Genomic DNA, 26987 nt, shown 5'->3' on the forward strand with positions numbered 1-26987 from the left:
TTGAGTTCCTTTTATTAAAATAGCTTTATTTTTTAAATCTTCTTAATTTCTTCATCATCTGTAGACTTTATACACAGCATTTGGGACAGATTTCTGTTTATATAAAACTGTATTAAAATGTATACATATTAAAATATAATTTATTCCTGTGATGTCAAATCTGAATTTTCAGCATGATTACTCCAGTTTCAGTGTCACATGATCCTTCAGAAATCCTTCTAATATGCTGATTTGCTGCTCAAGAAACATTTCTTATTATTATCAATGTTGAAAGCTTAATATTTTTGTGGAAATCCTGATACATTGTTTCAGGATTCTTTGATGAATAGAAAGTGAAAAAAACGTCTCGGTTACGACCTGATACCCTGGTGTAGAGTCCAAAGAGTAAAATCTGATGAATGTGTGCGGTGAGGACCAGCCTGCCGCATCACAAACATCTTGGAGGGAAACTTCTGATATATGGGCCTTAGAGGCCGCCATACTCCTAGTAGAGTGGGAACGAACAACCATAAGTGAAGGATGTCGGGTCGACTCATAAGCAAGTGAGATAGCCTCAACCACCCACTTGCTCATTCTTTGCTTAGATGAAAGGGACCCTATGTTAGCGGGCACGAAACATATGAACAGCTGTTCAAATTTATGCCATAGGGCAGCTCTGTGGACATAAGCATCTAGCGCCCGAACTGGGCGAAGCAGATTATTATTTTCCTGGTCCGAGTTCTGGAAGGGAGGAGGACAAAAGGCCTGCAGCATAATCGATCTGGCCACGTTAGTGGGGACCATTGGAACATAGCCTGGTCTAGGATGAAGGAACGCTTTAACCATCCCAGGTGCAAATTCCAAGCACAAGGGAGCAACCGGCAGTGCTTGCAAATCTCATATCCTTTTAACCCTCTGAGGTCTGCTATCGCGCCGGCGCGATAGTCTCGCTTTTTTTCTTATCAGTGCAAAAGAGACTCAAAATACTCTGTTGATTTTAATCTTATGTGTTAGTGTTATACATCATTCGATCCTGTTAAGTGTGTATTTTTTGTGTATACTCACAATATAAACAAAGTATTGTGCTTTTAGTAAAATAAAGAAAAATTAACATGATGCTAGTTTTGCCTTCTCTGTTAGCGAAGTCCATTCTGTAACACGTCCGAAAATTAACTGTAATTCCGTGAATACTTGTCATAGAGGCACGAGTCTTTTTCCATAATGAAGCTTGAACTCTTCTTTTAAATGAATTAATTTATATAAAAAAACAAATATTCTCAGTTTATGTAATCAGTATGACGAGAGAGATATGTCAGTCTTTTTTCTTTCCAGCTCATTATACCTGATTACCCGTTAATGTGCCACGCCCACGGAGAGCGCGCGGTATTCAGACGCAAATGATCTAAGGCAAGCCATTCAAACATACCAACGCCCACCAGCTGGATTATAAAACAGATCAAGTTTAGTAAGTATCTTACTACCGCTGTGTACACAGCGTATCCCTATTCTGTGAGGAATAATACTATCTAATAACCCTGGAAAATGTACCAGAAGTGCTGGTAGTTTCATTTCGAGGAGATACGGATCCAGCTGATGTAGTAAGTCATTTATTCTTAAGTGCTTTGTTCTAATCGCGATATTAAATAGTGTCTGTAAACAGCAAAAAGACTGTTTAAATATGAATTGCGTGTTTGTGTGTAAATGATGAATGAAGGACGCAGGCGCGCGCGCATTGTTTACTACAGTTATACAGCATGTCTGTGCCGTTCATTCACTCTCGCACCTACATTAGTAAACATGTACATGAACACATCCAAACTATATAATCCTATCCTACTAAGATGAGTAAAAATAGACTGAAATATGTTGAAATAAAATGTATGTATAAGCAAAAAAACTGCAAATGAACATGCTAATATAATATCATAAACACGATATGTTACACACTAAATATGAATGTTTAGACAAGATTTCGTGATTATTTTTGGATAGATTATAAAGTTTTGACTATAAAAAAAGACTACTGTCACATTAAATAGGCTTTTGTTCGCCAATTTCTGCTCATATGTTAAATATATTATAGTATGGGATGTTTTGTCAAAAATAAAGTAGGTATATTGAATTATCAACTAAGATGTTATTTAGTGTTTGTTCCAATATTCAAACCAATGAATCCTTACCTTTTTTAATACGTATGATAAAATGTATACTTTTTACAAAGAAAGAATACACTTGAAATATTGTTAAAATTGTAATTGTTGTTGTAAGTTCTAATTGTAATATATATATAAAATTTATTTTGTCCGAGGTCGCATTCTTTGGTACCCAGTGACACAGCTGTGTGAAAGGCTCATTAATATGCAGCTGGCACATTATCTGGCCTTTGTCTTCTCAGGTGTGAACACGCCTCCACGCATATTGCCTTTCCAAACAAAAGATGTCTTATAAAATTTAAATCAATGTATTGCTTTGTGTAAATGATTAGGCAGGATGATTTTCAGATCATTTTGAAGCAAAAATTCTAGGCAACAACACCCATTAGTCAAAAGTCTTGTGGACACATATTTAGTCTGTGTTTTGAGGCCTTATTTCAGACACTTTAAGTTTTAGTTTTTTCAATAACCATGCATAAACAATATTCTCTCAAAAATACAAACATGTACATACATCTTGCTCACACATTATGGTAGCCCTGTTTGTGCTAAATAGAGTGTAATTACACCGTTGCAATTAATATGTTTATAAGCAACTGAAAAAAGCACAAATGTCAGGGCATGTCAAAACATCTCAAGGACCCCAAAAACACCTTAGATCTCAGAGGGTTAAAAGAAGAGATAGCGAGGAGGAACAAAGCTTGCAAAGTCAGGAACTTAGCTGGAACCTCCTCCAGTGGCTCGAAGGGAGGACTTGAAGGACAATGGCCAGATCCGATCTCGGCACCCGGGTACGAGCTGCAGGCCTCAACCTCAGAGTACCACAGAGGAAAAGAGATACAAACAGGTCTTTTCCCAAAGAGATTCCACCCAAAGGAATGTGGTAAGCACCTATGGCCGCCACATAAACCTTTAAAGTGGACGGGGATAGACCTGCAGTGAACCGCTCCTGCAGGAACTCCAGCACTGTACCAACCGGGCATCTCCAGAAGAGGCCCGTCGAGGAGAGACACTAGATTGGGGAACCCACTCTGCCCAGCCACCGTGGGGCTATAAGAAGTAGGCAAACCTGATCCCTGCGAACTCTCTCCAGAACTCCCGGGAGCAGAGTGATCTGTACACTCTATATGAAACCGGTTTAGCATTTTAAATGAGTGATTTGACGTTGTGTGAATCCATGTTCTACACTATCCTGCAATTTCCGCTGGTTTCAAAAAACAAAAAGTTGCATATTACCTGCTATTCATTTTCACTGAAATCTAGGCCTAATTGTTTGACAGTCGGAGATATATACAGTATATCCTTGGGAAAACTAATGCCAGCGCATTGCCATTGTGAATTACCTATGATAACTTGACAGCTGAGTGCAGGCATTTCACTCACGTTGGATAGGCTATGCGTCAATATCACATTTGCACAGTCTGTACTATTTAAATTGGTGATTGGTGTGATTGGTTGACTGGCAAATTAAAATATTTAACAGAACAATAAAATAACATTATTAACCGGTTAATGGCCATTTCAAATAAGCATGTCTGTTCAGCGAATAAATTTGATTTTGTTTCCGTTTGTGGTTATGTTCCTGTCAAAATTTTGTTTGTTTGTTTATGTTCATTGAAAAGGTTCGGAGCCTACATTTTAAACTTGAAAGAACAATGTTTACTTGGTATTTTATATAGCAATATTTTATGTTGGGCCTGTAGCCTAATCATTTGTTTTTGAAAAGTGTTTTATATTTCATTCATATTTTATGTTTCTACATTCTTAATCAAACATTTGCTCAGGAGTTCTAAATAAAAGGAGAAAAACAAAAACTATTAATTGATTGAATTTACAGAAAAGGTACTATATCGTGATTTATATCGTTTTCGGGATATGAGATGACTTATATCGTGATATGAGATTTTGGTCATATTTTTTTTTCTAACTATATATTGGTCATATAGTTTTCCCAAGGATAAAAACCATAAGACTGAATTATTAATGGGTTATTTAACAAATCACACCCACATTGCATCAAAAATAAATAAAAAATTATGTTTTTAATCAAGGATGTTCATTTTCAGACAAAGTGCTGTGTAAATGATCAGCGTGTTATAGAGATGTGAGTTTCCATGACGACTGCAAGCCCATACCCGGCCTGCAAGCAATAAAGTTGAACCATTGAGACAAGGCCAAGCTGGACACATTTCCATTGGAGAGGCGTCTTAATGCTCACAAAGACAGCTAACGCACACATCATCCCTCCTGATGATTGGATATCCACCTCAAGAACAGCGCGATTGATCCAGACCGCAAGAAATTGGACACGGCTAATGTACGTATATCCCTCATTCAAGAGCCTGACTATATGTATATTTAATAAAAAGAACACTATATTCGTGAACTATTTAAAATCCGTCTGCCTTGCTCCGAGTTTTATTAAAACTTAGAAACCAAGATTCAGGATCCAAAGATGCACTTTTCTTTCTCTCCCTCTTCTATTTCCTCCCCTCTCTCTTTCATTTTTCCTTTCTCTCTAGCAGTCAGTCTGCTCTATAATTATTTCCATGGTTACCATCAGCGATCTTAGGCTAAGCTCAATGTACAAATGTCTCTTTTCTCTTTCACATTTTCTTTCAGCTCCTCAATTTGCCTGACTGTGTTCGTTAGCATACAATTACTCCCTTCTGAGATGTTTCCTCTTTTAAAGAACCAGCCCTTGGCCAAGACAAATCAGAGAGGCCATCTCTTCGGTCTCTTCATTGTTTCCCACAGACAGCGATGAGATCAAACAGAGAACTAATTGAGACTTTGCTGAGTCTTTTGCATTGACACATTGACTATTTTTTCTTTAGTGTTCAGCAGAAGAAAGAAATTCATACAGGTTTAGAACAAAATGATGTTGAGTAAATGATGACACAATTTTCATTTTTAGGTGAACTATCCCTTTAACCCTAACCAATAGAGTGCAACAGCGCCCTCCCCCTTTTTCAGTGGCGCTGGTTCCGGAAGTATCTATCCCTTTAAAGGATTTAGGATATGGTAATGTAGAATATGTCCTTTATAAGTAGTAATAAACAGCCAATATGCTAGTAATATGCATGCTAATAAGCAGCTAGTTAATAGTGTTCCCTAAACTAAAGTGTTATCAATATTTCCCATCAGATTCTACCAATCTGAGCTATGCTATTTAGCTATTTTGTCTCAGTGGGACTAAAATAAAGATAAAAATAAAAATAATATTAGTTTGTCATCAATATGCTCTACTAAATTACTCTAAATGTTTCTATTATTATTTCTATTATTATTTCTAAGATTTTAAGAAGAAATTCAATAAATTTAAGGAAAATAGCTGAGACAAAGTGGATTCATAAATGAGGACTTAAGTCTCATTTGCTTTAAAAGAGCAACTTCTGTTCTAAACAATACAAACTATTGCATCAGGCCTTGAGCATGTAATGCAATCATGTGATGTTTATAAATGCCAGTGTTTCTCCAGGTTTGATGCGAGATAATTTCTTGTATTGGTGGAATCCTTGTAACCATCAGTGAAGAGAGTGTAACAGAGAACTCAATATCACCACAGAATACAGAATGAATAACGGTTCCACCCACCTCCCACAGATTTACCACCTACTGGGATCAACACCAAACAGCAGCCGGGCAAGACTAACAAACACCGACACACATCAAACAAACACTTACAGCTTTGTGTGTGTCTCACTCGCGGAGAATGAACAATAACACCCAGAGGATCAAATTGTATTGCTCAGAGATTGCTCTTACATATCTCAGGAAACTTAATGGAGTTCTCAGTTACATTAAGTACCAACTTTGCATCAGATGTTTCTCCTTAAAGGGACAGTACACCCAAAATTGTCATCATTTTATTGTGGTTTGGATCTTGTAGGGTCTGGACCAATCAGACACACACTACTTATTCATATTCATTGTATTTAATGAATATAAAGGTCTATGAAACTCTCCCCCAAAACTAACCTCACAAATGAAGTTACTTTGTCAGCCGGGTGTCCGGTTACAGAACACTTTAAGACTGATAACAGACTTTTACGACCTCAAAGGAATGTGGCCACATGCTTAAGAGAGAGAGAGACAATCTTTAATTAAACAAACTTTGCGGTATTACTCTGATCTATGAAGGAACATGCCTCACAGAAACTGTGATGATTTACTGTCTTGTGTACTATCATGTATAACAACATGGTATGCTTGATTTGGGTGTATGTGGTTGCACAACCACCCAACGGTCAATATAACCTCACCTGTATCATGATTCCTACCTAATTAATCGTCATTTAATGACACACACTTTGATGTACATCACCTTCTCTTAGAATGCAATGTGAATTTGTTATGTCTATTTGAGCTTGAATGAACAGTCTAAGCAAGCTGGGGACAAAGACCATAAATCAACTAAGAGCCAGTTCCCCTCTCGGACATGTCACCTTACTCATTGGTCCATTCAAACCTTAGGGGTGGTTCTTTCTCAGGCTATATCAGAGGCAGGCAACAGTGACCACCCTCTCTTTGTAGTTTTCATCCTGCCGCAAACATTGTTTCAGGTGATACGGGGGAACCTTCAACATCTGACACTCGCAGAATCATCAACAACTTCAGTTTTCAACAACTTTGACAATGGTGTACGCTACCCAGTCATGCAAGTATACTTTTGATTTGATGCTTTGAAAATGAAATGCTGATGTTCTTCTCATATAGTTACATGGAACTTCTCAATAGTTCCGGTTTCGGTTTCGTTCTATCACTCACCTATTTATGTATTCATGTGTGTATGTTGTTTAGTTTATTTATATTCATATAAATATCTATATTTAGTTAATAAAACTTGTACATAATATGTATTTGGTTCTGTTTTGTTTGCAATACAAAGTCACTTTCACGATTGCGGTTTTTGCTACTTGCTCAAAGTGTTGTACATGCTAAGAAATAATTATTCTTCTGTGGCCATGGAAGATACCCTTTTCTTAGAATAAATTAATAATCAAAAGTGTTCGTTGGATGAACTGATTAATTGATTCTAATATTAATTCAGCCACATCAAGTTAATCCAATTAACTGACCCAAATATTCATAATTAATAATAACAAGTTATTATTGATTATTAATATTTCATATAGCTAGGTTCCTTACACCTCATCATTCTGTCATCTCACTTTCATGTCGTTCCAAACCTGTATGACTGTCTATCTCCTGCAGAACACATAAGAAGATATTCAAACAAGTGAGGAGGTCCAAACAACGTTCGGAGGTCCAAAACAAGCCCATTCATACACTAAGATATTTTAAAAGACCCTTAAAATTCAGTAATATTATTGATTTGACGAATTTTGCAACATGGACACTTTTATTGAACTGAGTTGAATCAACATTGAACTGACTTGAGCTGAACAACAAGACCATTGTCTTCTGTAGAGCTGCTTCCCAAGCTAACAAAATATGTTCTAAGCATGTTTTACAAACGCTTCAAATTAAGTTATAAAAACTTGTGGTTACATTATATTTCAATGGATCACTTTCCACTTTCTAAGACATTCTATTTCCTACAGACTTTATACTGACTATAAGTAACTTTGCAACTACATGTCAACTAACTCTCATTAGAGTATTAGTAGACTGCACCAAACACAGGGAAACTGAACATTACCCTGATATTACCCCCACGTCCTTGTGCCTCAATAATAAAAAAGTGCAACAGAGGAGGACGGTAGGGGGCTTAGATGGGGGATGCAGAGCAGGAACATGAGCCAGGCAGGACAAGGGCAGAGATGAAGGTGGACAGAGACAGGGAGGAATCCCCAGCAGGAGGGCCAGGACGCAGGCCCACGGCGGAGTTTAGGGAAGGAAGAGGCATGATGGAAGCTTGGCAGCTGGAACCAGGGGGACGTTTGACTGAGACGAAGCTCGCAGAGGAGACCCAGGTAGAATTGCAGGAGACAAATTCTGGAGGGCAGAGCGACGACTGACCAATGTGGAACCAGAGTCAAATCAAGTCAAGTCACCTTTATTTATATAGCGCTTTTTACAATGCAGATTGTTTCAAAGCAGCTTTACAGAGATAACAGGAAACTAATGTTGTAATAATATTATTAAATATAAAATGAAATTGCCCCAACTAAGCAAATCAAAAGCCAATGGCTACAAAGGTGAAAGTGGCAAGGAACAAAAATGTCTCTGGTTACGTATGTAACCCTAGTTCCCTGAAGGGAACGAGACGCTGCGTGACAACGCTTTGGGAACGCCCCTGCGTGAGTGCGTCATGAAGCACGTATGAAATCAGTCCAATGGCGAGACGGAACGTCATAGGCGGGTGACGTCATCGACCAGGAAACTATATAAGCACCCCAAAACACAAGCGCGTCAGCTTCTGATAAAACTGAAACAAGTGCTCACGGGCATGCCTGGAGTATGGCAAAGACACGCAGCGTATGGTTCCCTTCAGGGAACTAGGGTTACATACGTAACCAGAGACGTTCCCTATCAGGGAACTCGAGCTGCGTGACAACGCTTTGGGAACGCTAATACCAACGCCGCCATATGAGCAAGTGTCCGTCGTGTGAAGTCAGAGTGCACATTCGGACGAAAGCACCTGCGCCCCTGGAGTGGAGCTGAAGTCAAGATGATAAAACTTAACGAATGTATGCGGTGATGACCATCCTGCTGCATCGCAAACATCCTGAATAGATACTCCTGACAAAATAGCCTTAGAGGCAGCCATACCCCTGGTTGAATGAGCCCGTAGAGCCAAAGGAGAAGGCTGACCGGAGGACTCGTGGGCAAGAGAGATGGCCTCAACCACCCACTTGCTCAACTTCTGCTTAGATACTGGACATCCCTTCTTAGGGGGTCCGAAGCAAACGAACAGTTGTTCACTCTTTCTCCACAGGGCAGCTCTGTGGACATACGCATCTAAAGCCCTAACAGGGTATAGCAGGTTTAGTTTCTCTTGGTCCGACGTAGTGAGAGACCTTCTAGAACAACCGCCAGGTCCCAGGTCGGAACCCTCGTGCGAACTGCTGGCCTCAGCCTCAGAGTGCCATGAAGGAAACGGGTTACAAGTGGGTGTCTCCCGAGAGAAGCTCCACTCAAAGGGACGTGGTAAGCAGATAAGGCCGCCACATACACCTTCAGTGTGGAGTGGGATAACCCTGTGGAGAAACGCTCCTGAAGGAATTCCAGCACTGCACCCACTGGGCAGTTAACTGGGTCCAACTGGTGTTCTCCACACCAAGAGGTGAACATCTTCCACCTCAAGGCATATAATTTCCTAGTGGCTGGAGCTCTGGAGTGGAGGATGGTCTCCACGACCTCGGTCGAGAGACCAGATTCTATGAGCTGGGCCCCCTCAGAGGCCAAGCCCACAACCTCCATAGATCTGGGCGGGGGTGAAGTATCGACCCGCTCGCCTGAGAGAGAAGGTCTCTCCTGATCGGAATCTCCAGAGGAGAGCCGTCGAGGAGAGATATTAGGTCCGCAAACCAAACTCGGGCCGGCCAGTACGGGGCTACCAACAGTAGACTGACCCCGTCCCGGCGAACCCTCTCCAGAACTCCTGGGAGCAGAACAATCGGGGGAAATGCGTACACGCGTGACCTCGGCCACTCCTGTACTATAGCGTCCGACCCCAGAGGGGCTGGAGGATTTAGGGAAAACCACAGTTGGCAGTGTGATGTTTCCCTGGATGCAAATAGGTCTACCTCGGCATGACCGAAATGTTTCCATAGGAGCTCCACCACCTCGGGGTGGAGTCTCCATTCTCCTGGACTCGGCCCCAGCCTCGACAGGATGTCTGCCCCCTGATTTAAATGCCCCGGGATATAAATCACCCTCAATGAAAGGAGCTTCCCCTGGGACCATAGAAGGATCTGGCGAGCCAGCTTGTATAACGGGCGCGAACGCAGACCCCCTTGATGGTTTATATAAGAGACCGACGATGTGTTGTCTGACCGGACAAGAACATGATGACCTCTAGGGTCTGGGAGGAAGTGTTTCAGAGCCTGAAACACCGCCAGCATTTCTAGACAATTTTAAATGCCATTGAAGATGATGGTCCTGCCACAGACCCTGAGTTGAGCGACCACTCATGATCGCCCCCCAACCTGTGAGATAGGCATCCGTCGTTAGTGTTACACGATGACACGGAGCCCCCAACACAGGACCTAGGGACAGGAACCAAGGTTCTTTCCACATAGCCAGGGCACGGAGACACCGTCGTGTGACCTTGATTATGCGGAGCGGGTTTCCCCTCGGGTAGAACCCCTTGGACCTGAGCCACCACTGCAGTGGTCTCATGTACAGCAGGCCGCAAGGTATAACGTTGGACGCAGCTGCCATCAGACCCAGAATTCTCTGATACTCTTTTACAGTGAGTGACTGGCCTAGCTTTGCCTGTTTGACGGCTAAGAGAATCGAAGCTATACGAGCAGGAGACAGACGTGCCTGCATCGTCGTCGAATTCCAAACCACGCCCAGAAAGGTGGTCCTCTGAACTGGAGAAAGCACACTCTTCTTGGTGTTGAGCCTCAACCCTAACTTCTTTATATGGGCGAGAACGACATCTCGATGCCGAATCGCCTGATGCTCCGATTGAACCAGAATCAACGAATCGTCGATATAGTTTAAAATGCGGATGCCCTGATGTCGCAGCGGAGCCAGGGCTGCATCCATACATTTCGTGAAAGTTCGGGGAGACAGTGCTAGGCCGAAAGGAAGAACCCGATATTGGTACGCTTCGCCCCCGAAAGCGAACCTCAGGAACTTCCTGTGTTGTGGAAGGATGGAAATGTGGAAGTATGCGTCCTTTAGATCTATCGTGACAAACCAGTCCTCGGACTTGATCTGTGACACAGGCATCCCTGCAACCCTGCATCCTTTTTCGGAACGATGAAATATTGGCTGTAATAACCCAACTTTTGCTGGGAGGAAGAACTCGTTCTATAGCCCCCTTCAGCAGCAGAGTTTTCACCTCCTGTTCCATAACCAGAGCCTGCTCGGGGTCCACCACTGTGGAAAGAACCCCTCTGAAGCGTGGCGGGCGTGATCTGAACTGAATCGCCTACCCGTGCTCGATAGTCTGCAGGACTCACTGAGATATATTTGGAAGGCTGTTCCAATCCGCCAAAAATTCTACTAAGGGTACCAGTCTCTCGAGAATGGCCTCTGGAATATTTTGAGTGGCAGACACAGTGCCCTGTAACGGCGCACCAGCAGGGAACAACTGGTCTAACCGCACCACACCGCTCCTCGGAGCGAGCGAGCATCCCTCGGCACGCAGGCGGGGTTGGCAGAACGGGCCCCTGAGGGCACCGAGAGAGAACGGGCGCCGTGTACTGCGGCGAACACCTTTCTCTCTTGGTGGGGACCACCCTCAGTACCCTGGCGTTTGTGGCGTCAGGGCTTCTTCGACGAAGCCTTCCTGGCGACAATAACCGTCCTCAAATCGGTTTTGCCCCTGGAAGACCTCGACCGAGAGTGCCGCGCCTTGGCCCAGTCTTGCTGGGGAGGAGCACGAGACGCGACGCTCCGTTTCTGTTGCGCCCTGTGCGAGGAGCTACTCGTCGGCCGGGGCTGCTCTTTCCGCCCAGCAGCCCCGGGGACATGCACCCTGAGGGGGAGGAACTTCTGGAGCACCGCCGCCTGCTTCTTCTCTTCTTGAAACCTCTCGATGAACGTATTTACAGAGTCACCGAAGAGGCCAGCGGTCGACAGCGGGGCATCCAGAAGGAAGGATTTCTCTTTCTCCTTCATGTTGGAAAGATTTAGCCATAAGTGCCTCTCTGTTGCCACCAGGGCTGCCATAGAACGGCTTACTGATCTGGCTGTCTCCTTGGTGGCACGGAGAGAGAGATTGGCTGCCTGACGTAACTCTCTCAATACATCAGCACTCAATTCCTGCCCCTCACTAATATCTTTCAACAGATCAGCTTGATAGGCTTGAAGAATTGACATAGTGTGTAAACAGGATGCTGCCTGTCCAGCCGCCGAGTAAGCTTTGCCCACCAGAGCCGAAGTGTTTCTTAGTGGTCTGGTGGGCAACGCCGGTGTCTTGAAGGACAATGCCGTGTCAGGAGAAAGGTGGCTCGCCAACACTTCCTCAGCCTTAGCCATAAGATTTCGCCTCAGAAATATTAGAATATAACGATGTTTGTTGTGTGAATATTCTGGACGAAACCGGTCTTTTCCATGATCTCGAAACCTCGGTGTGGAGATCAGGAAAGAATGGTAGACACCGGCAGGGACGTGCACAGGAATTTTGAGGGGCAGTTGCTCTGACCTGAAAAAAGGGCACCCCCCCTACCAAAAAAAAAAAAAAACTCACGGGCTATATGAGGGACTGAGAATAACAGGGTCTTTATTCAAATATATATACACAAAGTAAAAAACTGAAATACAGCACTCAATCATGAACGGAAAGCGAAAAAGGTCAAAAGCATTGGCGTAACATTTAAATGTCTTGCTACACTGCGACATAATAAAATGGTTCTCACACTCCAGTAATATTTCTGTGAATTGAATTAATCCTGCACTTGTTTCATAGTTTTTGTATTATGTCTGAATATATTCAGTTGAATTTTGCCCATACAAATTGCCTTATCTGACCGTGTTTATGTCCAATTTCAATGCCTCATATTATTGTCTTATTATTATTTATAAAGATTGCAAAATGTCAGAGATGACAGGTTTATGATATACAACTTTGTAAACAGTATACAAAATGTATTAACAATATTGTTAATTGTCACCAAAATACACATGAGAAAAAGAGTTCCTCATATTATTGTTTATTGTTTTTTAATTATTATATATATATTTTTTAATTTGAAAATAAATAATCTGGATTGAATTGACAGATGGGGAAAAACTCGCTTCTAATAAAAAAAAATTAAATAAAAAACGCATAGATTTCTGGATAAAATACAATCCTTTTTTAACCTTTTGGCTTCCCGTACATTCAGTTGTGCTTCTTGCTCGTATTCAGTTCTGATGGTACGTATGGTAACTGGGCAACTACGCATGATTTGTAGTATGATTGTGTAAAGGTAACAGGAATTCCGGTAGGGAACAGAAACGACTGCTACACCGGTCGCGTGCAGCGCTGCAGCCACGTAAACAGTTTGCCCTTCCCCTACTGACTTTCACTTTCAGTGCCTGAATGGAAGTGAATGAGCCTTTGCGATTTTTTTTTTAATCTATGCCTACGTGAAATTCTGCTTCCGTTGTACGATTAATTTATTTTTTTCCCCCCTCGGAAGGGCAACGTGAGTCGAGAAGGGCATACGGGCAGTTGCCCGGGCAACCTGAGCAACCCCCCTGTGCACGTCCCTGGACACCGGCGTAGAGGTGCAGCGCGAGATGGCAAACATCTCTCATCCAGCTTGCTCTTAGATCTAGACTCCTGTCTATCAGCTGGCCACTCAATGCTTAATTTTTCAACTGCACGAGTTAACACCTCTATAAGCTCCTCATTAGCAGGAGACTGAAGTGACGAGTTCCCAGTCTCTGCAGTATCCACACTTTCAACGTCCAGTTCCTCAGAACTGGATAGCTGAAGTGATGGTGCCTCAGCCCGGGCGGAAGAAACCGCAGCGCGTGCTTCCAAACCCGGATCTGAGGCGCTAGATCTACCAGGTAAGGGCAGAGCCCGTCTCCATCCCCGCTGATAGATCCATCTGCGAGCCCCACGACTGAAGCCTCCGCTGTGCCGCGGAAGCTGCGGGACCCGAACCGCGGGGAGAGCGCACCGAACCACTCTTCTCGAAGAGGGCTCGGCGGGAGTGGAGCATTTTCATGGACAAACGCTCGCAATGCACACAATCAGCTCCCTCGAGAGCTGACTGGGCATGCTGCACTCCCATATAAACAACACACAGATCATGAGTGTCCCCACCCGTGATATAGCGTGGGCAGGGATGAACACACTTTCTGAACTGCTGTTCGCTCACCATTATATATATATATATATATATATATATATATGTGTGTGTGTATATCATCTTTTTATATAGTTTTTTTAAATGTGAAAAACTCCTGCCTAGCAACTTCTAGGGACAGACAAAAACACTTGAGAGACAGACTGATATGATTTCACACACAGAGCGCTTGCTGAAGACTCAGAAGCTGACGCGCTTGTGTTTTGGGGTACTTATATAGTTTCCTGGTCGATGACGTCACCTGCCTATGATGTTCCGTCTCACCATTGGACTGATTTCATACGTGCTTCATGACGCACTCACGCAGGGGCGTTCCCAAAGCGTTGTCACGCAGCTCGAGTTCCCTGATAGGGAACTCCATCAGGTGACAGAATAGAGAAAATAATCTTGGGAGAAACCAGGCTCAGTTGGGGGGGAGCAGTTCTCCTCTGGCTAACGAATGAACAGTGTATGATAATGATTCAGGCAGAATTACAGGTCAGAAGTAAGATTGGATCGGAACATTATATTTTGCAGTACATCTAGTTGAAGATCGGAGTCATCACGCGGGTATGGGGACGAGTTTGTTGAGGATCAGTGCCGATGGCTGTCGTGTCGATGAGGCCTTCACAGGGGAGAGTCTAGTTGACACAAGCTCTGCTGACACTTCAGGGATACGGCGTGGATCCGGCTGATTATATCATGCGTTTTGGTCGTGTCTAGGCGCACGTCCACCATCTGATCTGGATACGGCTCGGAATAAACAGAAAGACTAAAATCAGCACAGACGCCATTCTTTTTATGATGTAGCGAGTACATCAGGTGTTTTAGAAAGTGTTCCCGGTTCCGGCAGCTTAATTTATGCAGCCTAATAATGGACGAAGAAACCTGGTGCAGCCGAAGGGACAAAGGTCCCAGGTGAAGCCAGGGCACCGGAGGACTGAGGCGAAGGCAGAGCGATCGAGCGACCATGGAGCCAGAGGGAAGAAGAAGCCCGGCGGAGCCAAAGGCATGGAGGGACGAGGCGCAGGTGATGGACCAGAAGTCATGGCGCTGACCAAAATGGAGCCAGAGGGACGAGGAAGCCCGGTAGACTGAAGGGACGACGGTCCCAGGTGAAGCCGAGGGAGGGAGGAGAGACTGCTCGACAGGTCAAGGAGGAGTGGCAGGCACATAGATGCAAGGTGGAGCTACTGGGTCGACATCATGGGCTGAGCTGGCGAATACTCTGACAGAGACGAACCAATGATGACCAGAGAGGGAGCCGAAGGGCTGAGGAGAGGCAGTGCAGGCAGGGCTGGATGACTGGGCAGTACAGGTGGGGGTTAAATGACAGGCTTAACAGGGTCACAAGGGACAGGCATAAAATTTAGGAATGGATCTCTAGGCTGACATGGAACAGGCAGACATAAAACAGGCAGAGGACGTGGGAGTGGGAGGCAGGGCGGGAATTCAAATTCTAGCATTTCAGTACTGATAACAAAGAAAAGCTAGGTGCAGGAAACAGAAATGGGACGGATGCACTCACTCTGAAAGTCTATAAGCAGCTGCTGTAGAGGTGGTTGGGCTCCATGACTTCCCCTCAAACTCCACCAATAATCCCAGGGGCACAGGCAATGTTGCCAGCTCACGCACCTGGTCAGACGTTTCTTCGGACTTGGGCTACGGGACGATCCTTGGCTCAGTCTCCTTTGTTACTGCAGCTGGTATCGTGGCCGGCTCTGGATCTACGTCTGCAGTGGGCTCAGGGTTCGTTGTCGCTGGTGGCAGAGGTTGGCGCTGATCTCCTCCTCGCTCTTGCAGAACAGAAGAAGAGTGAACTGTTGTGGAGGACTACCCACTCCACGTACTCCATGAATGTCCCTAGAGGCTCATTTCTGGCAAACGCGCTCTCGTCTCCACGTTGAGGCTTGTCCGGAAAAGCACACACAGGCAGTCGTCATCATAATGGATGCGATGGCAACGGTCCAGAAATGCCTGTGTAAGCCTCTCTATGGACTGGTTCACCTGTGAGAGGAGGAGGATTCTTTTTGCTGCTGCTCGGCCCAAGTTTGGTCCGTTATTCTGTCACGGTTAGGTTGCAAAGATGAATCTAATCGCAGCAGCTTAACTTTATTTACAAGAAAGTATTTAAAAGACTCAGGAATAAACTCTTAGACATGAATTGAAATACCTAGCATAAAGCGACAATAACGGAAAGTGAACAGAACAAAACTTAAAAACAGGGCTTAAATGGGCAAAACTAATAAACAAAATGAACAACAGTTATAACTGAATAAGTAACCAAAGCACCAATCACAGGAACACTGAATATATCCCTGACATTACCATGGCATGTGATCATTTAGTGACATCAGATAACCAAGGACAATTAGTAAAAAGATATACTTAAAAAGTTTGCTACAGTTTAAGTGTTTAAATAAATTAATACTTTTATTGAGCAAGCAGTGTTTCCCCTACCAAAACGAACCCCCGCCCCGCCTGAAAGAATGACACAAATATATTCCACACAAATAATGGACGCGTGAGCTCCATGTAGTAACTTTAGCTACTACATTTTTACTAATTAAAATTGACCATTTACTCACTAGGTCTTTGAGTTTCCTTTCTGTCCACTAGCAAATCTAAGTGCAGTTTGAGATGTTGAGTACAGACTCAAGCAAAGTCTCCATTTCTTCTAATTTCTTTGTAAGAGAAACAATAAGATGTTAAAGAGAAACCATTAAGCTGTTAAAGAGGAACCCCCCCCCCCCCCCCCCCCCCCACACACACACAGAATTTTTCTTTCATATGCACACACACTAACTGCAGCTCAAGTTTGTTAGCATCAACAGCTCCTTCAACTGTGAAAGCTAATGTATAAAATCCAGAGCCCCCCCCCACACACACTGTTCATATGGAAACTACATTCATACATCAAACATTATGTGTTCTTTCTTCCTTCACCACCCTGTCATGGTTGCGACATGCAATAATGTAATCTCTTTTTCTGTGAAAAGGTGCATTGCTGGATTATGTAACAAGCCTTTTTTTCCCTTCTGCTAATCAGACATGACTGCATTTGGTACTTATTTTGAAACCTAGCAAACAAGCTCCGCAAAATGACGAAGGCACAATCATGCAACTAAACACCTCAACCAGCACAGGTTTTATTGCTTTCTCACAAAGGCCACTTGTTTGTGTCAGTTCAGACCTCATGCATTCTCGGTCTCAAATCGAGGTCCCTACTGATGCCATCGCTCCGAGGGAGAAGGAATCGGACGCTTGCATGACCAAACTGAATTCCTGTGTGAATGACTGGCCAATAAGAGAACAGATCTTGACCTTTGCCAAGCCACATGGAGAGGACATTATTACTCCTGACATTTGCACACATTTCTTTGTGATTTTTATGCCTTCGACTGTGACCGTCATTTGAAATCAGTTCGAGACAAACAAAATGATAATGAAGAAGATGACAGGCATTACTATGGCTGCTAAAATCTAACTACATGACACAATCGACAAACGATTTGAGGCAACTGCAAGTGACAGGTATATTAAAAGAGAGGAACTCATCAATACTGCTGAAAAGTCCACTTTAGCCCCAGGTTGAAGTTCAATTATGGCCAATAATCAGATAAATTGTAAACGAACAGTTGCATATCTTAGAGCAACACACATACTGGCGTTACTGAAAAAATCAGTGCTATTGATTTGTGAATGATTGCATAAATCACTCACAAAGACAGTTAGAGGTTAATTCAGGATAATTTGGGTCATTTTTCTCGGTCATCTCAATGGCAAAACAGTGTCCCAATTTACCTGAAATCACCCCTACTTTTTGTTTTTTCCTAAATAAATAATTGTTTTTTAACAAATCAGACAAATTAATGATTTCATAAATCACTCATAAAAGAATGTCTCTCAATTAATCTGTTTTTGAATTGATTAAATGAGTGAATGATTTAACAAATCACTTGTTTTAGTCTTGAATGAATCAGTGTTTTTGAACAAATCAGAGTCAACGATTACTCATGAATGAATGTTCCTCAGTGATTCTGTTTTTGAATTAATGATTTAATGAATGACTAACAAAAAACTCAACTCAAATCAATAATTTTAATGATTCTCCCCCTCATGTATCTCTTTGTACTAATTTCATATAGCAATATGTTCAAAAAGCACGTCTTTAAATGTGTTTAATCTTTAAATAATGGCAAAGTATGTACATTGATGTCCAATATCATATTGTTTTACGAACAGCACTCTTCAATATCGGCCGACAACCAATGTGGTACCGTTATATTTTGCACACAAAAAAAGGGAGCAAGCATACTCTACATGAAAGTAAACAGGGTCAACTTTGATTTCATGTTGACATTTAGTAAAAAGGTGACAAGCAGGAAGCAGGTTTTTATGCGACAGCCGAGATAAGACAGGATAAACAGACCAGCGGAAAACTGGCGTCAGTGTGAGCGAGAGGAATGATGCTGAAATGAGGACGCACTTGAAGCGTACACAGTGCCACCTGGATAGGCCCTGCGCCAAGACTGTTGTGTAAACTTGCAGTGCCATGCATAGGCACGTGTGAACACACAAATGCACGCATGCTTGTTTTAGGTTGCCTTCTACTTAAACACTTAATGATCACACAGAAATAAACGCAACTGATGCAAAACAGCGACATCATCGCACACACACAATAATTGTCACACGCATTAATCTGTTTTGGCATGTCGCTCGACACCCGCAGTGACAGAGTGTGAGAGCGATTCTCGTGCAGCCTTTTGCACAGTGATTCTGAAAAAAGGAGATATCGGCGGCAAGCTGTACCCTGACAGCCTTTCCACTCCCCACCCTCTCGGAAAGGATCTGCACTAGCGCGGCCGCAGTGCTGCGAGCACATCATCATTTAGAGCAGTAATGGCTCTAGTCTCCATGATAGAGGAAGGCAGCTGGAGAGACTGCAGGCTGCGGCCCAATTCGCCTGCTTATACTATGCACTAAAAGTATGTACTTTTTGGTGATGGGCAAAGTGCATCATTTTGAGTGTACAGTCAGAATATTAAAGTACCGGGACAGGTAGTAGGGGGCTGGGCACAGACCCCTTTGGCACATTTTTATATGTGTCCTGCCACCATAAACCAGTATTGTCCATGATTCAACCCCCCTGGAGGGTTTATTGCCTGATTGGAAATGGTTGTCATGTTGTCTTGTTTTAGCTGATCATGTAAATACATTTATTGAGAAATTATTGAGAAATATTACTATTATTATAACTAACCCTGTAACGCCTACTGCATAATATTCAGGATGTGGTACATGTCTTTATGCTGTGAAATCTTTACTGAATTTTAAGTAAATGTAATAATAACTTTTAGATTGATAACTTTTAGATTGATATCCAAGATGAATACTTACTGGACTGAAGAAACTTGGGGTTACTTGATCATCCATAGATCTTTTTTTTTTGTGAGAAATCATGTTCAAATGTTAGTATGAAATATGATTCATCAGGCTTTTGATGAACATTTATTTGTTAATCTCTCAATCATCATTATATTGCATTGCATAATATGTTTTGCCCACACAATAAAAACTACAGAGCCTTAATCATAAAACTTAGCATTTAAATATCATCTTACTAAGACATTCTATTGGGATATATGATGACTGATATTTATATGTATGTAAGTAGTCTGCTGTACTATTATAATTTCATCTTACTTTTTGGCCGTATGAGTATCAGCAACAGCACCAAATTATATAAAACATTTTTGCTCAGCTTAGGTGTTTTTCCTCCGAAAGTGGCAGCTACATATTATCCCATAATATATGAGCCCTAAAATCCTGATTTATCAGGATATGTATATGATACTCAATATGATACGCAAAAGCATTGTTAGCAAACTTTGGTGGCAAATTCCAGTGAACTCTATTGGTAATGACATCAAAAAGTTTGGCTAAGTGCCTGCACTGAGACCGCTGCTGTGTCCCAAATCACTCAGATACAAATAAGAAATGTTAAAAAAATATCACTTCCAATTCAGTCATTCATTTATTCAAACTGCAAAGAATGATTAGGTTGAGTGCATTGCATTGTAGGACACAATAACCAATACAGTGTGCTCTATTGTATACTGCTTATTTTGATAAATGTAGTAGGTCATACAGGCATTTTATGAAAATGTGCAGTATTGCAGAAAAACCAAGACATGGGGCCCTATCTTGCACCCGGCGCAAATGACTTTGTACACTGACGCATGTATCATTCCTATTTTGCACCCGCGCAAAGCGGACTTTTCCCTCCACAGACACGTCGGTTAACTAAGAAATACACTTGCGCTCCCCGGGGCGGTTCAGCGCAAAGAGGAGGCGTGTTCCGGCGCAATATTTCCCTCATGCTATTTTGCTGTTCTATAAAACAATTGCGCCACTGACCAGAAAAAAAGTAGTCTAAAGTCAATGGCGCGTTGCGCGTACATTCAGATGCTATTTTAAGCGCGCATGCTTGGCCATAATACAGAGTGTGAACAACGCGCATACACTGTAGATGATTCTCTCATCTACACAGATGCATTTAACTTTTTGCAAATTATACATTATTATAAGGAAAAATATTAAAACACGAGGGAAATCATTGTTGTGTCCATGACGATGGGGAAAATAGGCATAAAGGTTACACATTTACCCAAATTATTATATGCATGATTAACCGAAGCTAATTTGGGTGGGTTTGTCCCATCCCCAATGTCACTTCTCTTTCTTTTACGGCCCTGACGAGAACATCGATCTCCTCGGCTGTGAACCGATTCTGAAGCGCGCCTGATATATGCGCCGTTATAACAGTATTGCACCAACAAGCGCACCTCGTTAATCATGCTCTTAAAGGGAATGTGATATAAAGGTCTAATTGGTTTGTTTCCCGTTACGCCCAAACCACACCTATGAATAATGAAGCTACTTCAGACCAACCCTTTTTAGATTTGCGCCAGACGCAAGAGGCATTTATCCCGCCGGGAAAATAGCAACAGCGCCGGGATCCGCCCACAAAGTTACATGTGCTTTCCGCTTTGACACTTGCGTTTCAGGTCGTTAAAATAGGGCCCTAGAAGTTTAGTATGCTAGTAAGTATACTTACCGCACAGTATCTAAAATAAACGTTTTATAATCAGACTGATGGCTCAATCGGATTGAAATCCTTCCTTCAGCAGATTGTGCTTGATAATGAGTTATCAAAATCACAATTAAGCACGATAAAGAACTGAATTGGTTACTGACAGGTGACTTTAAATGGCGCATCCGAAGTAGTAGAATATAGTATTGCGCTTGAACAGTCAAATACACACGCTTATGTGTCAAAATGCCCGTCTAGATGAGTGTTGATGTAAACAGTCAGTTATGTCTAAATTGAAACAGTCGAGCAGCGAAATTACGATTATATTGGATCCATGAATAAGGTCTTAAAGTGACAGCAGCCTCATATAGGCCAACCACCTGCTGTCTGTCGTTAATGTTAATTAAACAACAACAACAACAACACAATTCACTACTCTTTCATAGTTGTGTTAAGAATCTGTGTATATGTAATTCATGGTGGGGGAGGGAGGGGATTCGTGTATATTGTTTTAGAAGCGAGGCCCACTGTCTTTGACTTTGAAAACCCCTGCTATACAATATGCAATAGCATTATAGTATGCTTTTTAGTAATTTTTAACTCAGGGTTTGGTGAATAAGCAATGTGGAATTCCTTATCACTTCAATTTAACAAGAAATATTAAGATGAAACAATAAAGAAAGGCATCAGCTATATTTTCACTTAGTGCACTCAATGGCGCCACCAGGGGGTGGCCAGGGGTGGCCGTGGCCACCCCTTGCCGACTCCTGGCCACCCCACTGGCCACCCCAATGGCCAGTATAAATATTTTAGTAGCATCAGTTATGCATTTCATAAATAAGTCAAAAATATTCTTTAGTAAAAGAAGACGGGGAATTATGTTTCGTGACGTGCTTTTTAAGTGCCAAACGGTTACAGTATACTGTTACAGCAGCTTTTCGATGTGTCTTTGCCACGTTTTGACAAGCAGGGATGCAAACAGCACGCTTTTCGGCGCCTTCCGCTTTTTTCACGTCAGTTTGGGTGACAAAGTCATCTGAAGTCATTCCATAGCTTAATGTGAGGGACAGAAGTCTATTTACATCATTAAAGTATACGGAAACTCGTTTTCCCTCCTCTGCGGCTGTCAATCATTCTCCATTCATATTCAAACAGCGCGCACGCCTCTTGGATGCACGGTAAAACTCTCTCCAATATGATATATTCACATTATAATGCATGATCTGTAGATAAAAGGCTGTAGATTTGCATAAAATTACTTTATTTTGTTGGAGTTTGTTGCTGTTTTTAAACGACTCACTACCGTGTGCTTGCTAGATCACACACATTAAGGACTATGAATCGGCATCAAACGCACAAAAACTGGAATTTAAAACTGTGAAACAAAGGAACAAATCGCACTAGGATTTGTGCGCTCGACATTTCTTCGCTTTGTGACGTGAACTTTTAAATGCGCACTTATGCAGCGCAGTGCTGCACACTGTGACTCCATGTTGCTTTGAGCACATCATTCTGCACCCGCGAATCCCGCGATGCGCATACACGCTCTGTTTTTCATGTTATCATGGGTTTGCGCACTGAAATATTATTAAAAGCCAATATATTTTGTTATACCTAGCCTGCTCAATACATTTAAAATAAGCATAATTTAATTGTATATTATTTCTTTGTAGTGTAGGCTATATATGAAGAGTTCAGATGCAAAAGCCTCTAAGTGCCATTTGAAATTTTCTAGAATGATAATTTTTATCAAGCTTGAATATTTAAGTTCAGTAATTTCACTTAAATGACAATTAATAGGTAATCTTCATTGCCATTTAAGTGAAATTACTTAACTTAAATATACAAGCTTGATAAAAATTATCACTCAGAACATTTCAAACGGCACTTAGAGGCTTTTGCATCTGAACTCTTCATATGCACTTCTGAATTCTTGACATTAATATATAAATATAAAATTGTGAAATGTATGATTGCCTGATTGAATTTTATAAGAGAACTAATAGTAATTTGTTTTTATTAACATATTTAGATTTTATAAAATTACTGTGCAGATTTTTTCAAGAATTACTTTTTGCTGCTGATTTTTACAATCATTAAGTTTATTAAAAATTCATAATACATTTATGTAATATTTAAAGGTGTTAACTGTAATCTTACACTGCAAAATAATAACTTAAAAAGGATTAAATTCATCACAATTATGTAAGTATCTCGAAATTTGCCGCGGGGCGAGGGCCCTTATATATATCATATCTATATAATATATATCATTATATATAATATAATATATATTAGTAGGGCCCTATTAATATCATTAGTAACATTAAATATAACACAATAAACCAAAGTATATCAGTAGGAGTTTCCTTAAGACTTTCTGATCGTTTTCTACAGGCCGGTTTACTACAACAGTAGAATAAAATTCTGAAATTATGGTTTATAATTTTGGTGTGCCACCCCAAGATTTTAAGTGGCCCCATCTGGCCACCCCTATGAAAAATTTCTGGAGGCGCCACTGAGTGCACTACGTGAAAAATTATTTTCTTGCACTAATTGTAAATAGTTGCTAGATTCTATTTAACCTAGTGCAAATAGTGTCAGATACTATTTGAGTGTATTGTAGTACTGTATTATAAAATAGTATGCATGAATAACAACATATTAAGTGTATGTGATTATTATATTAAAATCGTGAAGTGAACCTTATGTATTTGGACATTGTCCCAATCCCAAAAGCTCTCCCTTACACCCTAACTCTACCTATTAGACATTTTATTTCCACTAGTAAATACCAATCATGCAAACTATTCCAATTTTCAAATGTTTTCTTAATTTTAATTTAAAATAAACTTCTCTCCGAGCTGATAAACAATGGGTAAAGGGAGAAGAATGCATTCAGAAACCTAGGTCAGTTGCGTCAAAAGATACCACCACCCACGCTTTTTGCACTTGGTGACACCCTGATAAAGAAACTCTTAAACCTAGCAAGTCTCTCGTCAGCAGTATGATGATGCTTGTCAGTAAGTTAAAACCAACTCACTGCATCAATTAAGTCATGACATCAAGCCTCCACTGAGGACTGAGTGGATATTTTAAGAGATGGCTTTAAGTTCTTTTAGCATAACAACCTTTAATTGAACACTGGTAACTATTAAACAAAACAAACCAATTGAAGGACTTAGTTCCTCAATATGACAGTCATAAAAAAGCAAAGCTACAGCAGCAGCCATTATGAGCTATCAGATAAGTCAGGACAATTCAGCACTTCTTGCTCACGACAAATAGTGAATCTAAAGGGGCCTTCGCACCGGATAGTTCTAGGAACTAAGCACCAGTTGGTTCCCCGAGAACTAATGGTTCCCATAGGAACATTTTCTGGTTGCATTCGCACTGCCAGTAGGAACTCTGAAGTGACATAAGCCGCGCTTTTTGATGTGACTTTTATTTTGACGGCGCGACGGACCTTTATTTTTTCTTTATTTTGGCGGCGCCCAGAGTCAGAACGGCAGAGCCTGAGCAAACAAACAGTGCTCACATTCTCTGAGTTCATTATAGTTTACGATCTGCCTAACAGTCCTGTCTAATACGTTATTAGATAGAACTGTTATAGATAGAAAGTATACAGTAATGAAAAGTTAGTAGCGTTTGCCGTGTGGTTGATGTCCAGTGATGTTAGCTGAGCAGAAATACATAATCATGTTTCTCTTGGTTCCCTCAAAGTTGCGTTGGATTTTCCCCTCAGCGTAAAGGTTGCAAGGCCCATCTATCACTGTTTTCCATGTTCGTAGAGTTAGTTTGTGGAGTAAATATATAAGCTATAATCTGTGTTTACACAGCCTTTTTTAAAAAGGCGGGTACTTGTGTTTCGCGTGCATTCGTCCAATCAGCGAACACTAACGTCACGGATAGTTTGTATAGTGCTTGTTTAGACCCTACTCTTAAGGCGAGACACTGAATAGGTGAATAGGGTAATTTTTTAACTAGCAGATATCACCATGAAACTTTGCCAGTTGATTACCTACATTAAGATGAGAAAAAATGTATTACAAGTTTTCTGTAATTTAATGTTTAAATATGCAAATGAAGCATTATCTAATTAAATATGCACTCATTTGCATATATTTAAAAAAAACGAAATCTGAGTATTGGATAAAGGTCTGAAAGAAGACATGTTATTGAAGACAAATATCCCAAAATCTCAAAATTGACCAGTGAAAAAAAACAGTGTTTTTGCCTGCCGTGTCTCGCCTTAAGTGGGAGCTAAATTATTTCCTCCAAAAGAGTTTCTAGAACTAAAATAGTTCCTAGTTCCTAGTTACTGCGGTGCGAACGTGCCCAAATCCAATGTAGATATAGATGTAAATGTAGATGTAAAATCATCTACATTATCATATGCCACAAAAATCAGTGTGATCATTCCTAGAAATCAATACTAGTCAGTGTTATTATTTTTTTGTGGTAGATCTATAGATATCAATGCTTTGGCCTCCGGACACACTGGCACCATGATATGCCTGTTGCATATTTCATATGACAGAACTTATGAGGCAACATCACTGGAGCGGAACCAAAAAAACAACAGCACTAAAAATGAATTGCGTGGCCTTGCATGACCTCTGCCTTTGGGGGATCCGCAGATGTCAGGGATTATTTCAGCCCGTAGTTTTGTATAATCAATATGGTGCAACTGCAATCATTCAAAAGTTGACTCACAGTTTACAGTAGAAGATGTGTCTGGAAAAGGAGCCAGGCACACAGAATTTATATTATATTACAAAATAAAATTCAAAGGATTTCTAAAATGTCCAAGGGGGAGCGTGCAAACAGAAAGGGAGTGTGGCGTCCTCTTTGTGCCAGAGAAATAAAGGTCGGGCCGTGCAAAGGGGCGTTAAATCCAGAGATGCAGAGCCAGGCGGTCATTATCTTAGCAGAAAATTCATAGCTGTAGAATTGAGTCCCTTTTAACTCATGAGCTGGAATTTAAATCGAATCGGCCAGATCTTACATCTTGCATTTGAATGGGAATTACAGGAAGAGGAATTTGAATTGCAATTCAAATAAATTCAATATAGATAATGCATTTTGGGAAATGGAGTGTTTTTCCACCCTGATCCACAGAAGTTAATTTATTAAATGATATCTATATATGTATCTATGTCTGTATTTAAGTATCTATCTATCCATCCAACCATCCATCCATCCATCCATCCAACCATCCATCCATCCATCTATCTATCTATAATATAATATATCTAAATATAATATGCAGATCTATCTATCTGTTACTATAGTAAAATAAAGTTTTATTTTTAGAATCTTTTACTTTTAATTTTGACTCCACAACATTCCAGAAAAATATGCCTGTGGCGAGGAGGACGAGGCCGAGGGACGTGAGAGAATGGTTCAGTGATGAACGTGACCTGTGAGACGCACCGGTCTCGCATCTCTCACGGAGGAGCGGAAGCATAAAAGGAGGAGCGACGACGCTGAAGATCGAGAGAGGAACACGCCTGATTTTATGTTGTGTTTTGTTTCCCTTTTGTGTAGCCAGCAGTCGTCCGCGATGGTCTGCTGGCGGATCCTTTTGTTTTTGTATTTGTTTTATTTTATTATTAAAAATTGTTAAATGTTCGCCGGTTCCCGCTTCCTTCTTCCCATGACAACGAACCCCGTTACAATGCCATTCCTTGAAGATATTAACATTTTTCTAAATCGGAAATTGGAAACTGAAATTCTCAAAACTACTTGTTCATCCTCCACATTATCTAGTCATTTGTGCACATTATAAAAGCAATTTATCATTCTTTTGAACAAATTACAAATGAT

The 26987-nt window shown here is 41.4% G+C and overlaps 1 protein-coding gene across 1 annotated transcript in view; it reads right to left on the reverse strand.

The window, feature by feature from the left end:
• The window catches only part of syngap1b (synaptic Ras GTPase activating protein 1b), a 184827-nt gene that overhangs the window by 64615 nt on the left and 93225 nt on the right, over positions 1 to 26987 (reverse strand).

The sequence above is a fragment of the Siphateles boraxobius genome, unplaced genomic scaffold, assembly GCF_051911475.1.
Source record: "Siphateles boraxobius isolate OS27281-9 unplaced genomic scaffold, OSU_SipBor_1 68, whole genome shotgun sequence".
NCBI classification, from domain to species: Eukaryota; Metazoa; Chordata; class Actinopteri; order Cypriniformes; family Leuciscidae; genus Siphateles; species Siphateles boraxobius.